Here is a 14,502-nt window from a genome sequence, read left to right on the forward strand (position 1 = left end):
CCCCTAAAATATACATACACGTTCTGTTTTGAAACTCTTTACAAGGCGGTCCTTTGCAGGTAGTACTCCATACACTTCCTCCATCTCATTTCCCTACTCCATCAGCATCTTCTTTTTGAATTCTTGGTTGAAAATGTTCAATAAAATATTCACTCCAAAGGGTTACTAGATTAATGCTAATCTTACCAGAAGTATATACATATTAGCAGAGGCCAAAAAAACCTACAAGGAATACTTGTCTTACTGAAAAACTTTAAGGTTCTATAGAATGTTGATAGAGAGAACACTTGGAGGTAAGGAAAAACTTTTTGGGCCTTGTATGTTACCTTCCAACCAATATATTAAGGCTTAACCCAAGTTATCATTAATAAACATTCAGGGTGATGAACAAGTCAGCATTAGTGTATAAACCAAGCTTCTCTTTATTCATGATGGAAAATGATCTTCCATTGTCATTTCATATGAAAATTCTGTGATGAGTCAGCTATAAATTGGGGCTCATGTGGACTTAAAAGGGCAGGGGGTGGTGAACAGTATTTGAAAGGTATCTCAGGTCCTCTTTCTTTCTTCAGTGTGGGGATGTTCAACAAGGATGTTCACTCTTGCCTTCAAATGTGTCTCAGTGAATCAGAATACTAGATATTTGGTTTAAAGTGGGTATTTTTCTCAGAGTTCTTCCCACAATTCTTTCCAATTGAGTCTCTGTTCTTTGATCCACTCTCTTGAACACTTTCTTCATTGAGATCACCATGTTGCATTAAATATATGCATATTTATTTACTTGCCCAACAAAAATTTTTGAGCATCTGTTATATGTCAACACAATTCTGGGTGAATGAGAAATCAGCAGTGATCAAAATAAAGGAAGATGCTGCCCTTGTGGAGGGAGGCCAGGTGAGGGAGATGGGCAATTATACCATAAAAGATACGTGATGTAGGATGTTAGGAGCTGGTAGATGCTGGGAAATATTACCGGTGTATATGACCTAACATTGCAGGACACATGGGGTATTTGAGGAGCTATAAAGATGTTAGGGTGGCTGGAGAAGGGGGAATGGGATGGAGGTGGGTAGGGAAGAGGAATAGACACCAGCGTATATGATAGATTACGTAGGGCATGGTAGACCCTCTGAAAGTTCTGACCCTTCCTCTGAGTGTAATAAGGAGCCATTGCAGGCTTCGAGCAGAGGAATGGAATCATCTTATTTATATTTTATAAGAATCACTCAGTTGTTATGTATAGAATAAAGAGAAAAGTAAAAAGAGAGAGATTAATTATAAAGCAATTAGAAACAATCAGGTGAGAGGGGCTAGTCCAGAGTGATAGTGGTGAAGACAGGGAGAAGTGTTCTTCTACTACTGGTTATAGTAGATCCAGATTCTAGAAAATTTTCTTCACCAGGGAATAGGTCTGTCTCCGTCACTAAACTATGATCTGGGCATACCCCAAAATACTATGCTCAATGCATGTGTGATTGATGAATTAAGAAATGAATTAATGAATATTGGATAGTTACGATCAATCTGAAATACAAAGGGAATACAAAGCTATTTCAAGACAGCAAGGTCACACTAAATATTATCTGTGACCACAAGCTGATAACTGTTATAGAGAACAGCTGTAATCATCTTTGGATATGAAGACTTCTGGTAATTTTCATTTGGAAATATCTGAAATGGGTATTTCCAGAACAGAATTGGAAAGTTTCTGCCCGAGATTTGTCCTCAGTAGATTCATAAAATGAACCTTCCTTCATTCAGCAGCTGTTATTAAGGAAATGTGTGCAAACATACAATTTTGAACCGTTATTAAGCTCCTAAAATATGGTGAATGGTTGACAGGCCGTAGCATTAGCCTTCTAACTCTGATTCTACCTCCAGGATGCTTTGTTCCCATAGACCTCCTGTACCATTCCCAGGGCATTGTCTCTAAAGCACATTTCTGCTTAAGACCTTTCAGTAATTTTTCATTGACTTCTCACTTAGGAAAAATGTTCCCAACCATGGCATCCTAGGCACTTCAAAATATTTAGCTTTACCTTTCCAACCATTACCTAAACTCAAGACAATTATACTTATTATTGAGAGAAATTTATATTTTTTTAAGGAGACAGGTTCTGAAGATGAACTTCCAGGGTTCAAGTCCCAGCCAAACACAAGAAGTGACATCTCTAGTCCCAGTGTCAGCCTTTGGGAAAATGGAATACTAACAGTTCCTACTGTTGAGAAACCTGTATGCAGGTCAGGAAGCAACAGTTAGAACTGGACATGGAACAACAGACTGGTTCCAAATAGGAAAAGGAGCACGTCAAGGCTGTATATTGTCACCCTGCTTATTTAACTTATATGCAGAGTACATCATGAGAAACGCTGGGCTGGAAGAAACACAAGCTGGAATCAAGATTGCCAGGAGAAATATCAATAACCTCAGATATGCGGATGACACCACCCTTATGGCGGAGAATGAAGAAGAACTAAAGAGCCTCTTGATGAAGGTGAAGGAGGAGAGTGAAAAAGTTGGCTTAAAGCTCAACGTTCAGAAAACCAAGATCATGGCATCTGATCCCATCACTCCATGGGAAATAGATGGGGAAACAGTGGAAACAGTGTCAGACTTTACTTTTTTGGGCTCCAAAATCACTGCTGATGGTGACTGCAGCCATGAAATTAAAAGACGCTTACTCCTTGGAAGGAAGGTTATGACCAACCTAGATAGCATATTTAAAAGCAGAGACATTACTTTGCCAACAAAAGTCCGTCTAGTCAAGGCTATGGTTTTTCCAGTGGTCATGTATGGATGTGAGAGTTGGACAGTGAAGAAAGCTGAGCGCCGCAGAATTGATGCTTTTGAACTGTGGTGTTGGAGAAGACTCTTGAGAGTCCCTTGGACTGCAAGGAGATCCAATCAATCCATCCTAAAAGAGATCAATCCTGGGTGTTCATTGGAAGGTCTGATGTTGAAGCTGAAGCTCCAATACTTTGGGCACCTCATGCGAAAGGTTGACTCATTGGAAAAGACCCTAATGCTGGGTAGGATTGGGGGCGGGAGGAGAAGGGGACGACAGAGGATGAGATGGTTGGATGGCATCACCGACTCGATGGACATGGGTTTGGGTAGACTCCGGGAGTTGGTGATGGACAGAGAGGCCTGGCGTGCTGCAATTCATGGGGTCGCAGAGAGTCGGACACAACTGAGCGACTGAACTGAACTGAACTGAACAGTTCCTACATTATTCCTTGCATGGATTTATTTAGATAACAAATGTAAATCTTGCTAGACTCTAACCTCCATGAGTTCCAAATTATTCCACGTGCAGGCTAAGTTACTTCAGTCATGTCCTACTCTTTGCAACCCTATGGACTGTAGCCCATCAGGTTCCTCTGTCCATGGAATTCTCCAGGCAAGAATACTGGGCGGGGTTGTCATGCCCTCCTCCAGGGGATCTTCCCAACCCAGAGATTGAACCTGCATCTCTTACATCTCCTGCCTTGGTAGGTATGTTCTTTACCGCTAACACCACCTGGGAAGCCCAAATTATTCCCCGTTGAATCCCAATGTCATATATGTAGCATACACAGAATTTATATCCAGTGAATAATTTTATAATTGAGTGTGTACTGTCTGCTTGGTACTTTTCTAAAATTTGAAGATATTATAGTCATTCTTCTCAGGAAGTTTGTCTTCTAGTTAAGGAAGATAATAAAAATGCAAATAATATATATTGAATTTTACATATTGATAAATGCCATTTAAAAAAATAAAACGGGATAATATACAGGAAATGCCTGGTTTGTGGCCATACAAGAACTCTCTGAGGAAGTCATATATGGACTGAGATATAACATTGGGAAAAAAAAGTCACACAAAACAAGGGGAGGTGAGGACATTACGGTGAGAGGAATCGGAAGAGACAGGTTCTGAGGCAGGCGTGTTCAGTGAACAGAGAGAAGGCCAGCACATCTAGGTCATCATGTCAGTGGTCATGGTGAGAACAACACGAACTGAGTTGAAACTGGTAGGCAGGGCCCTTCGGCTAAGATAAGAATTGCTGTTGTTCGGTCGCTCGGTCGTGTCCGACTCTGCTACCCCGTGGACTGCAGCATGCCAGGCTTCCCTGTCCATCACCAACTCCCAGAAGATAAGAATTTGAAATTGTATTTTTAGTGTAATAGGAAGCCACTGGAATTTTTTAAGCAGAGGAATGGTCACAGTTCTGGGCAGTTGTATAGAAAATGGATTTTAGGGGACAAGAGTAAGAGTAGGGAAATGGCTAAGAGCTCATATTGTAATCCACGTAAGAGATTACGGTGGTAAGCCTTTGTCTGATGCAGTGCAAGAGGAAAGATTTAGAATATATTGGGTTGTCCAAAAAGTTCGCTTGGGTTTTTCTGTAAGATGTTATGGAAAAACCTGAACTAACTTTTCTGTCCACCCAATAGTTTGAGATAGAAAGAAAGGAATGAGAGGTGTCAAGGATGGTTGCATTCAGAATCATGTCTTTCGTGGGGCCTTCTACCATGAAAATAATATTTAAAATTATACTTTATGACTGTACATGTTAGTTGCTCAGTTGTGTCTGACTCTTTGTGACCCCATGGACTGTAGCCCATCAAGCTCCTCAGTCCACACAAATCTCCAGGCCAGAATACTGGAGTGGGTAGCCTTTCCCTTCTCCAAGGGATCTTCCTGACCCAGGGATCGAACCCAGGTCTCCTGCATTGCAGGTGGATTCTTTACCAGCTGAATTACTAGGGACAATAAAGAATCTGCCTGCAATGTGGGAAACCCGGATATGATTCCTAGGTCAGGAAGATCTTCTGGAGAAGGGAATGGCTACCCACTCCAGTATTTTTGCCTGGAGAATTCTATGAACAGAGGAGCCTAGTGGGCTACAGTCCATGGAGTCAGAAAGAGTCAGACATGACAGAGTGACTAACATTTTATGACTGTATGTATAATGACAAACATATATAAAGACAAACATAATCCAAGCTGGGTTATATTCTTTTCCTTCTGGTTATAAAAGAAGTGAAAACATTTTCATGGATCTCTAAAACTATTGTGGACCCTAAGCACTGTGCCCAATAGATAAATTGACTCTGGTTCTATTTTTTATATAAATTTAAGGTATATGGCATTATAGTTCAACATCTATACATAATATAGAGTAACCACCACCACAATTTAGTTACCACCCCTACCATACAGTTGGCTCCCTTCATCCATTTCACCCACTTCCAACTCCCTTCCCTTTTGGAAACCACTAATCTGTTCTCTGTATCTATGATTTTGTTTTTGTTTTGCTTATTAAGGGTTTTTTTGTTTGTTTTCTTTGTTTTTATATTTCAAATATAAGTGAAATCATGGTATTTATCTTTCTCCATCTACCTTATTTCACTTTAGGTCCATCCATGCTGTCTCAAATGGCAGAACTTTATTCTATTTTATGACTGAGTAATAGTCCTGTGTGTGTGTAATATCTTCTTTATCCATTTATCCATCAGTGGACATTTAAGTTGTCTCCATATCTTGGCTACTGTAAATAATGCTGCAATGAACATAAAGGTGCATGAATCTTTTCTAGTTAGTGTTTTCACGTTCTTTGGAAAATACTCAGAAGTAGGATAATAGGTTGTATTGCAGTATTGTTCCTAAATTTTTGATAAATCTCCTTACTCTTTTCCACAGTGGCTACACCAGTTTGCAGTCTCACCAACAGTGCAAAGTTTTCCTTTTCTCCACATCTTCTCCAACATTTGTCTTACCTTGTTTTTTTGATAACAGCCATTCTAACAGGTGTGAAATGATATTTCCTTGTGCAGTTGAATTTGCATTTTCCTGATAAATTAGTGATGTTAAACAACTTTTCACGTCCCTATGGGCCATTTGTGTGTCTTCTTTGGAAAAATGTCCATTCAGATCCTCTGCCCATACTCTGGTTCCATTTTTAAAATAAAAGAATAGAAAGTTTAGTAGAATATGTTTGAAAATAGTAAGACCTTAATGCATATTAACTATCAAATTATTATTACTATTATTACATATTGGATATGTGCTATGCTTCCTAATCTCTGTGAATTTGCTCATGCTGCACCTTAAATTCGTCTTTACATGTCAAAAACTCATCCATTCTTCAATGCCCAAACCAAATGCCAGCTCTTAAGTCTTTTCTAGATCTTCAACTGGTCTTAATTCTTCTCCTATCTGACCCCACAAGTCCATACTGATACCTCCTCTCATGGTTCTAATTAAAGCCTGATGTTAATTTATGTGCTTCTCTCTGTTACAAGTTTTTAGTTCCTTTTAATGCTTGCGATTTATCTTGCACCCATGGCTCTATCTCTTACTGTGCCTAGCCAGGTGTATCACACAGAGTAGAGCCTCAATAAATATTTGTTGACTCAAGTATCAAAGAAAACAACCAGTCAGCCAAGTACCCTCACCAAAGCCTTTTGGGACAAAACTGATTTCCCTATTACTGCCCAGACTCTGGCACATAATTACTTTGAGATCATCTATTAATCAACAAACAAATTTCCTCTTGAGAAATACAAATTTCCTCCAGCATACAAATTTCCTCCTAATAAATCTGTAAGGAGGTCAAAAAGCAAAAGTTAGAACTGGACATGGAACAACAGACTGATTCCAGATCAGGAAAGGAGTACGTCAAGGTGGTGTATTATCACCCTGTTTATTTAACTTCTATGCAGAGTACATCATGCAAAATGCCGAGTTGGATGAAGCACAAGCTAGAATCAAGATTTCTGGGAGAAATATCAATAACCTCAGATATCCAGATGACACCACGCTTATGGCAGAAAGCTAACAAGAACTAAAGAGCCTCTTGATAAAGTGAAAGAGGAGAGTGAAAAAGTTGGCTTAAAACTTAACATTCAGAAAACTAAGATCATGTCATCCCATCCCATCACATCACAAATAGATGGGGAAACAATGAGAGACTTTATTTTTGGGGGGCTCCAAAATCACTGCAGATGGTGACCACAGCCATGAAATTAAAAGATGCTTGCTCCTTGAAAGAAAAGCTATGACCAACCTAGACAGCATGTTAAAAAGCAGAGACATTACTTTGCCAACAAAGGTCCATCTAGTCAAAGCTATGGCTTCTCCAGTAGTCATGTATGGCTGTGAGAGTTGGACTACAAAGAAAGTTGAGCACTGATGAATTGATGCTTTTGAACTGTGGTGTTGGAGAAGACTCTCAAGAGTCCCTTGGACTGCAAGGAGATCCAACCAGTGAATCCCAAAGGAAATCAGTCTTGAATATTCATTGGAAGGACTGATGCTGAAGCTGAAGCTCCAATACTTTGGCCACCTGATGTGAAGAACTGACTCATTGAAAAAGACCCTGATGCTAAGAAAGATTGAAGGCAGAAGGAGAAGGGGACAACAGAGGATGAGATGGTTAGATAACATCACCAACTCGATGCACATGAGTATGAGCAAGCTCCAGGAGTTGGTGAAGGACAGGGAAGCCTGGTGTGCTGCAGTCCGTGGGGTCACAAAGAGTTGGACACAACTGAGCCACTGAACTGATTAAACAACAAAATGCTAAAAAAAAAAACAAGGAATGCCAATTGTGACTCCCCACTTTGCAAATGATGCTGCCAGGCTTCTAAATAAAAACTTCATGGAGCATCCTTCCAAAACACCAGCTGAAGTGCAGACAGAGACTCGCACCTTGTTGGCTCCCAGAACCATAAATCTAGAGTCTTGGATAGTCTCCATCTTGGATAGTCATCATTTATGATGACTGTGATTTATGGCAGCTGAAAGATAAGGATTCTGATTAGACATAGAAAGGAAATCAGATCTTGAGTAAATGGAAACATTATTCATTTCAATCACGTTTGTTCTAATACTTAATACAGCGCACTGGCTTGACTTTGTGGAAAAGACAGAGATGGAAGATACAGTCTTTGTTCTCAATAGGACTTTTTTCTACAGCAGAAGATGGAGCTGGTGGGTAAAAGACCCTGTGGGGTGACAAATGTGAAGATGGCTCTGTGTCCTCAATAAGAAGAGGCTACTATTTAGCTCCAGCATGGAAACTGTTATATGACCTTGGACAAATCAGCCCAAATTTCTGAACTTCAATTCTTTTCTCTGGAAAAGAGCTAATTGCTTGCTACCAGGAATGCTGGCTTGTTTCACTACTCAGTGAACATCATAATTTCTGTGCTTTTCAATAATTTAGAGGCTTTTATTGCTCAGTTTTCTGTTAAATACACGAGTTGCATTTAAATATGCAAGCTACTATTTTGGGGAAGGAGAGAGGAATTAATACCTCAGTAAATTAACAAACAAGCACAATGAAATAATTCATATATGTATCAACAATTATTTGTTGAATGCCAACTAACAGCAAGGCAATTTGATTGGCGTGAATCAGTGTTTCTCAGATAGTGTCTATTTCATTCCTTAGGGAACATTTGACAATTTCTATAGATATTTCTGGTTGTGTATTATGCCTTATGCTTTTTAACAAATAGGATTTTTTCCCTAACCCTTCTCTTGGAAGATCTTTCTTAGTATCTCCTCTCAATCAATCTTTTCTTACTGAAATAACAAAGACAAAAACAATTGACCCTCAAATAACAGGAGTTTGAATAGTACTAGTCCACATAAATGTGTATCTTTCTCTGTAAATATGTACTACAGTTTTACATGATCTGAGGTTGGTTGAATCTGACAATGCAGAATCAAAGATACAGAGGGCTGATTGTAAAGTTATACATTAATTTTTAACTGTGTAGAGGGTTAGCGCCCTTAACCTCCATGTTGCTCAAGGATCAACTGTAATTCTCAACAGGGGGTATGAAAAGAGGAATCATGTACTAATAATTTTAGGCCAGAAAAGCCTTGTTGTGGAGGGCTGTCTTTGACACTATAGGATGTTTAGCAGTGTCCCTCACCGCTACCCTCTAGAAGCCAGTAGCACTTCCCTAGTTGTGGAGAACAAAATGTCTCCAAAGTTGTCAGACACCCCGTGGGAGAAGGGGCATGATCACATCTAGGTGAGGACCACTGGTATAGGGGAATTAGAAAGAATCAAGAAGTGTGATCTGACTATTACATCCATACATGACTACTGGAAAAACCATAGCTTTGACTCTATGGACCTTTGTGGGCAAAGTGATGTCTCTGCTTTTTAATATGCTACCTAGGTTTAACATAGCTTTCCTTCCAAGGAGCAAGTGTGTTTTAATTTCATGACTGCAGTCACCACCTCTAATTTTGGAGCCCAAGAAAATGAAATCTGACACTGTTTCCATTTTTTCTCCATCTATTTGCCATGAAGTGATGGGACCAGATGTCATGATATCAGTTTTTTGAATGTTGAGTTTTAAGACAGCTTTTTCACTCTCTTCTTTCACCCTCATCAAGAGACTCTTTAGTTTCTCTTTGCTTTCTGCCATTAGTGTTGTCATCTGCATATCAGGGGTTGTTGATGTGAGAGCTGGACCATAAAAAAGGCTGCATACTGAAGAACTGATGCTTTCCAATTGTGGTGCTGGAAAAGGCTCTTGAGAGTCCCTTGGACTGCAAGGAGATCAAGCCAGTCAATCCTAAAGGAAATCAACCCTGAGTATTCATTGGAAGGACTGATGCTGAAGCTGAAGCTGAAGCTCCAGTACTTTGGCCACCTGATGTGAAAAGCCAACTCGTTGGAAAAGACCCTGGTGCTGGGAAAGATTGAGGGCAGGAGAAGAAGGGGACTTCAGAGGATGAGATGGTTGGATGGTATCACTGATTCAATCGATATAAGTTTGTGCAAACTCCAGGAGACAGTGAAGGATAGGAAAGCTTGGCATGCTGCAGTCCGTAGGGTCACAAAGAGTCTGACACGACTTAGCAAGTGAACAACATCAAAAGCCTTAACAAATGCTCATAACTTTTGAGCTGTTAATTGCACTTCTAGGGAATCTATCATAAAGAAACAATCCCAAAGAGATATTTTTAAAGGCCTAAATGTCTAATTTTCCTGGAGGAAAACAGGTAAGTAAATTCTAGAATTTCTACATTGTGGAATATTATGCAAACCTTAAAATATAATGAAGAAGATATTTCTCTGATGTTGAGTGCATAAAAAACTGGTTGTTAAACCACAACTCTATAAGCAACACTCAGTAAAAAAGCAAAGCAAAAAATTTTAATAATACTATTTTTAGATATAAGACAAATATGGTTATTTTATCCTTTTGATTGCATATCTGAATCCTTGTTATATATAAATGTAGCCAATTAATTTTTCTTATTGGTCAATGTGAAATTGACCAATTGAAATACTTATGGGGTATAGTTGGTAATGTCTCTCTGTAATGATAAATTGAGCATTACAATGCTTTCTTCAAGTCTCTTATTACACTGTTTTGAAGAAAAGATATTGGTTCTACTGTTGGCACCCTGCTTACTGGTAGAAAAGAGCAAACGATCAGTAGTTAGTTTCCCTTTTGCTCCAAAATTTGGCATGCAAGACAAACCACTGATGAAATGCATTTGCATTTGAATTATGTCTACCCCAGAGCCAATCCTAGGTCTCTTCCAAAAGCTTTTTATGTGTGATGTGAGTCCTTGTTCAGTTTGTTCCAGTAGTGAGGCTCTCTACAGAAAAATGACTTCCAGTTTAGCTGAGTGAGAATAAAGCCTGCCAGGAGAAAGCCATCACTTTATGAATATGAAATGTCCGTAAAGAGACAGCTTCAGTAACTCATTCCTCAGAGGAGATATTGATAGGGCCAGAAATCAGAGTGCAAATGGGTAGCTTTTAATGCCTCCTGCAAACCTTGCCTTATAAAACAAGTCAATGTATATATTTGTTGTCATCAAGTGTTCTGTTTTCTAGATGCTTATTTATGAATAACTTGGAATTAAACTGTTTAAAAACACAATATTGGTGTGTGGGAGTTGTTTTTCTAATTCATTGAAATTTTTTCCCAGTATTAAATGGTAGGCAAAAAGCTTGAAAAGGACACACACACACATCATATGTGACTGCTTCAGCAATTGCACTTGAAAACATAGTTACTTTCTTTGTAGTCATACCTCATTGACTCAATGCAGTTGTACTTTGAAAACTGATCTTTTCCGTAGCTGTGCTGAGTTTGCGTGTAACTGGACACATCTAAACATTCATGTTTTTCTTACATGCCTTGGGAAAGTGGCAACATCCTTTCTTTGTGGTTTTGGTTAGCATTTACACACCCTTCCCAAAACACCACCGGAGAATGTTGTTTCACTGATGGGAATGCAATGATATGCTTCACATATGACGCCCTCTACTAAGGATGCCACCCAAGAAGATCAGAGAGTCCACTGTGAGAGCAGAGTAAGTCATTTTCAATATGAAATTACAGCCACTGCCTGGATTCAGCCCCCTTCAAACACAGTGTGTGATGACTCATCCTTTTCTACTCCTAAGCAAGTTCTGTCTGATATGCAATGGGCTGAACAGTAAGAAGATGTGATATGTATTCATATATGATATTTATTTTCTTATTTCTGACTTAACTTACTCTGTATGATGGTCTCTAGGTCCATCCATGTCTCTGCAAAAGGCACAGTTTCATTCCTTTTTATGGCTGAGTAATATTCCATTGTATGAATGTACCACATCCTCTATCCTTTCCTCTGCTGATGGATATTTAGGCTGCTTCCATGTCCTGGCTATTGTAAATAGTGCTGCAATGAACATTGGGGTGCCTGTATCTTTTGGAATTATTGTTTTCTCTGGCTTGGATTTCACTTACATGAGGTACCCAGAATAGCCAAATTCATACAGTCAGAAAGTATATTGGTCGATGCTAGGGCCTGGTGGGGGAGGGAGAATGGAATGTTCATGTTTAATGGGGACAGAGTTACAGGTTAGGAAGGAGAAAAATATGGGAGATGAATGATGGTGAGAATTGCACAATAATGTAAATGTACTTAGTGCCACTGAACTGTACAGTTAAATATGGTTAAAATAGTATGACCATACTATATTATGTGACCACAATTTTACCACAACTAAAAAAAAATTTAAAAAAGGAATGATACGTAGATACATGATTACCCAGCCTGGACACAGTAACAGTTTTAGTGCATGTTCCAACCTGTTTCCCACTCAACATTTCAAATTCACATGACTGCCTCTCATTTTTCACATGTATCTTCTTTTGAGTCCCTGCCTTGTATCCAAAGACACGTGAAAGGAGGTGTGTTTCAGGGAAACTCCACATAGGAATGAGGCTAAGAGATTTTGGATGATTCCCTGTGAGCCATTACATACCCACAATTCATTGAGCTCTTGCATGTGAAGTGATAAGTACATTGCAATCTGACGTTTCATGCTTTTTAATCCTTTAAACAACCTTATAAATAGACTCTTATCCTCATTTTACATATTTAGAAACTATAGCACAGAAACACTCAAGTTCTCGTGACTGCGATACATGGAATAAGCTGGGATTTTAAGAAGAGTCTGTTGGGTCTCTAGAGAAATTGATTAACCTTTCTGTGTTTCAGGAACGAAATTCTGAAATATTCTAGAGTTCATAGCTATTCTGTCCCTCCAAAACCCCATTCTCTTCAGGTCAATTAAGCAAGGCCTCCACTGCATTTGGTTTTGCATCTAAATGCTCATTAGCTTTCCTGGAAAATTCCAACAATAAGCCTCCAAAGATGTGGATACAGACCAAGGTTGTAATTATGTTTATTACAAACTAAGGATGTGACTCCAAGAGGGTTTTTCCAGAAACACAGGGGCCAGAGATGTAGCAGAGGTTACCCTGAAAAAAGACCTATGTCACAAGATGAAAATACGGAAATAGTAAATCTGAAATAGTGACTGAAATCTCAGACACTGAGATTACCACGATAGCATCTTTACAGACTTTATGAAAATATGAAGTGCATGTAAAATTGTAGTTATCCATCGTTATCTCCACTCTCTGTATTAGTATTTTCCAACTTTCCTTCTTCCCAAATTATTACCAAGACATGGGGTTTCAATGATGTAGCTTTTATACAAACATTTGCATTAAAAGTGGGCCATATGATAAGTCAATTTTGAAACAAAGGAATTCTAGCAGTAAGACTTTAGACATCTGGCTGGCTTGTTGAGGGCAAGAAATTTCCCAGGGCCCTACAAATTACTATTTACTCAGACAGTGACAGAGACCCAAGATGACTAGACTTCCTATGTTCTCTTTTCCCAAAAAACTGTCCTGAAGAAAGTTTTTGGCACACAGAAAATTAGCAGCCACTGTATCTTCATCTCCACTCTTCAAACTCTTCTGAGTTCCTGCTTTACATCCTTAATTTTTCATACAAGTCTGACCTCAATGTTACACAGACATCTTAAATCCATGTGCACAACTGAATGCATTGTTTCTGTCCCTAGACCTGACCCTCTTCTTGTTTCTCATTTTCTGACTATGCCACACAAGATGGACTTAGAATCTGTCAAACAGAGGGAAGTAAGTCAGAAACAGAAAAAAAAAAAAAGTAAGTATCATATATGAACGCATATATGTGTAATCTAGAAATACGGTACAGATGAACTTCTATCCAAGCAGGAGTAGAGACCCAGACATAGAGAATGGATATGTAGACACAGGAGGGGAAGGGGTGGAAGGGACGAATTGGGAGATTGGGACTGATGTATATACACTACCACGTGTAAAATAGATAGCTAGTGGGAGCCTGTTGCATAGCACGGGGAGCTCAGCTTGGTGCTCCGTGATGACCTAGAGGGGTGGGATGGGGCTGGGGCTGTGGGGAGGCTCAAGAGATGGGCAATATATGTAAATATAGAGTTGATTCACGTCATTGTGCAGCAGAAACTAACACGACATTGTAAAACGATTATTTTCCAATAAGTTAAAAAAAAATGAAGCACAAAAAAGAGTCTTCAACTCTTCTTGTACCCCTAGAAGATTCAAAGTGAGGTTTGAAGCTCCATTCCTGAAACATATACTGTACACCAGCGCACAAACTTCATTGTCAAGCCTCTGATTTAAGTCTTTGTCATCTCTGGCATGGGCTTCCCTGGTGGCTCAGTGGTAAAGAACCCGCCTGCCAATGCAGGAGATGTGGGTTCTATCCCTGGGCTGAGAAGATCCCCTGGAGAAGGAAATGGCAACCCACTCTAATATTTTCTTGCTAGGAAATCTCCTGTATAGAGGAGCCTGGAAGGCTACAGTCCATGGGGTAGAAAAAGAGTCAGACACAACTTAGCAAGTGAACAACAACAACAACATCTTGCTTGGATTTCTTAAAAGCCTCCTATGTGATGTGCTGCAAAAGTTTCTCTCCTTCATAGCATATCCTACCTTGCTACTAGAAATACAGTTGACCCTAGAACAACACAGGGTTAAAGTGTTGACTATCTTCGCAGCTAAAAATCCGCATATATTTATATATTGGCTCTCCGTGTACATGGTCCTTGTTCTTCCACATCCACATTTCTACACTCATGGATTCAGCTAAGGCAAATTGTG

The 14,502-nt window shown here is 39.3% G+C and overlaps 1 protein-coding gene across 1 annotated transcript in view; it reads right to left on the minus strand.

Moving 5' to 3' along the window:
- Nucleotides 1-14,502, minus strand: part of LOC145513656 (uncharacterized) — a 117,614-nt gene that overhangs the window by 74,057 nt on the left and 29,055 nt on the right. The window lies entirely within an intron of this gene.

The sequence above is a fragment of the Giraffa tippelskirchi genome, chromosome 7 (genome assembly GCF_054371585.1).
Source record: "Giraffa tippelskirchi isolate mGirTip1 chromosome 7, T2T-mGirTip1v1.2.pri, whole genome shotgun sequence".
Classification (NCBI taxonomy): Eukaryota; Metazoa; Chordata; class Mammalia; order Artiodactyla; family Giraffidae; genus Giraffa; species Giraffa tippelskirchi.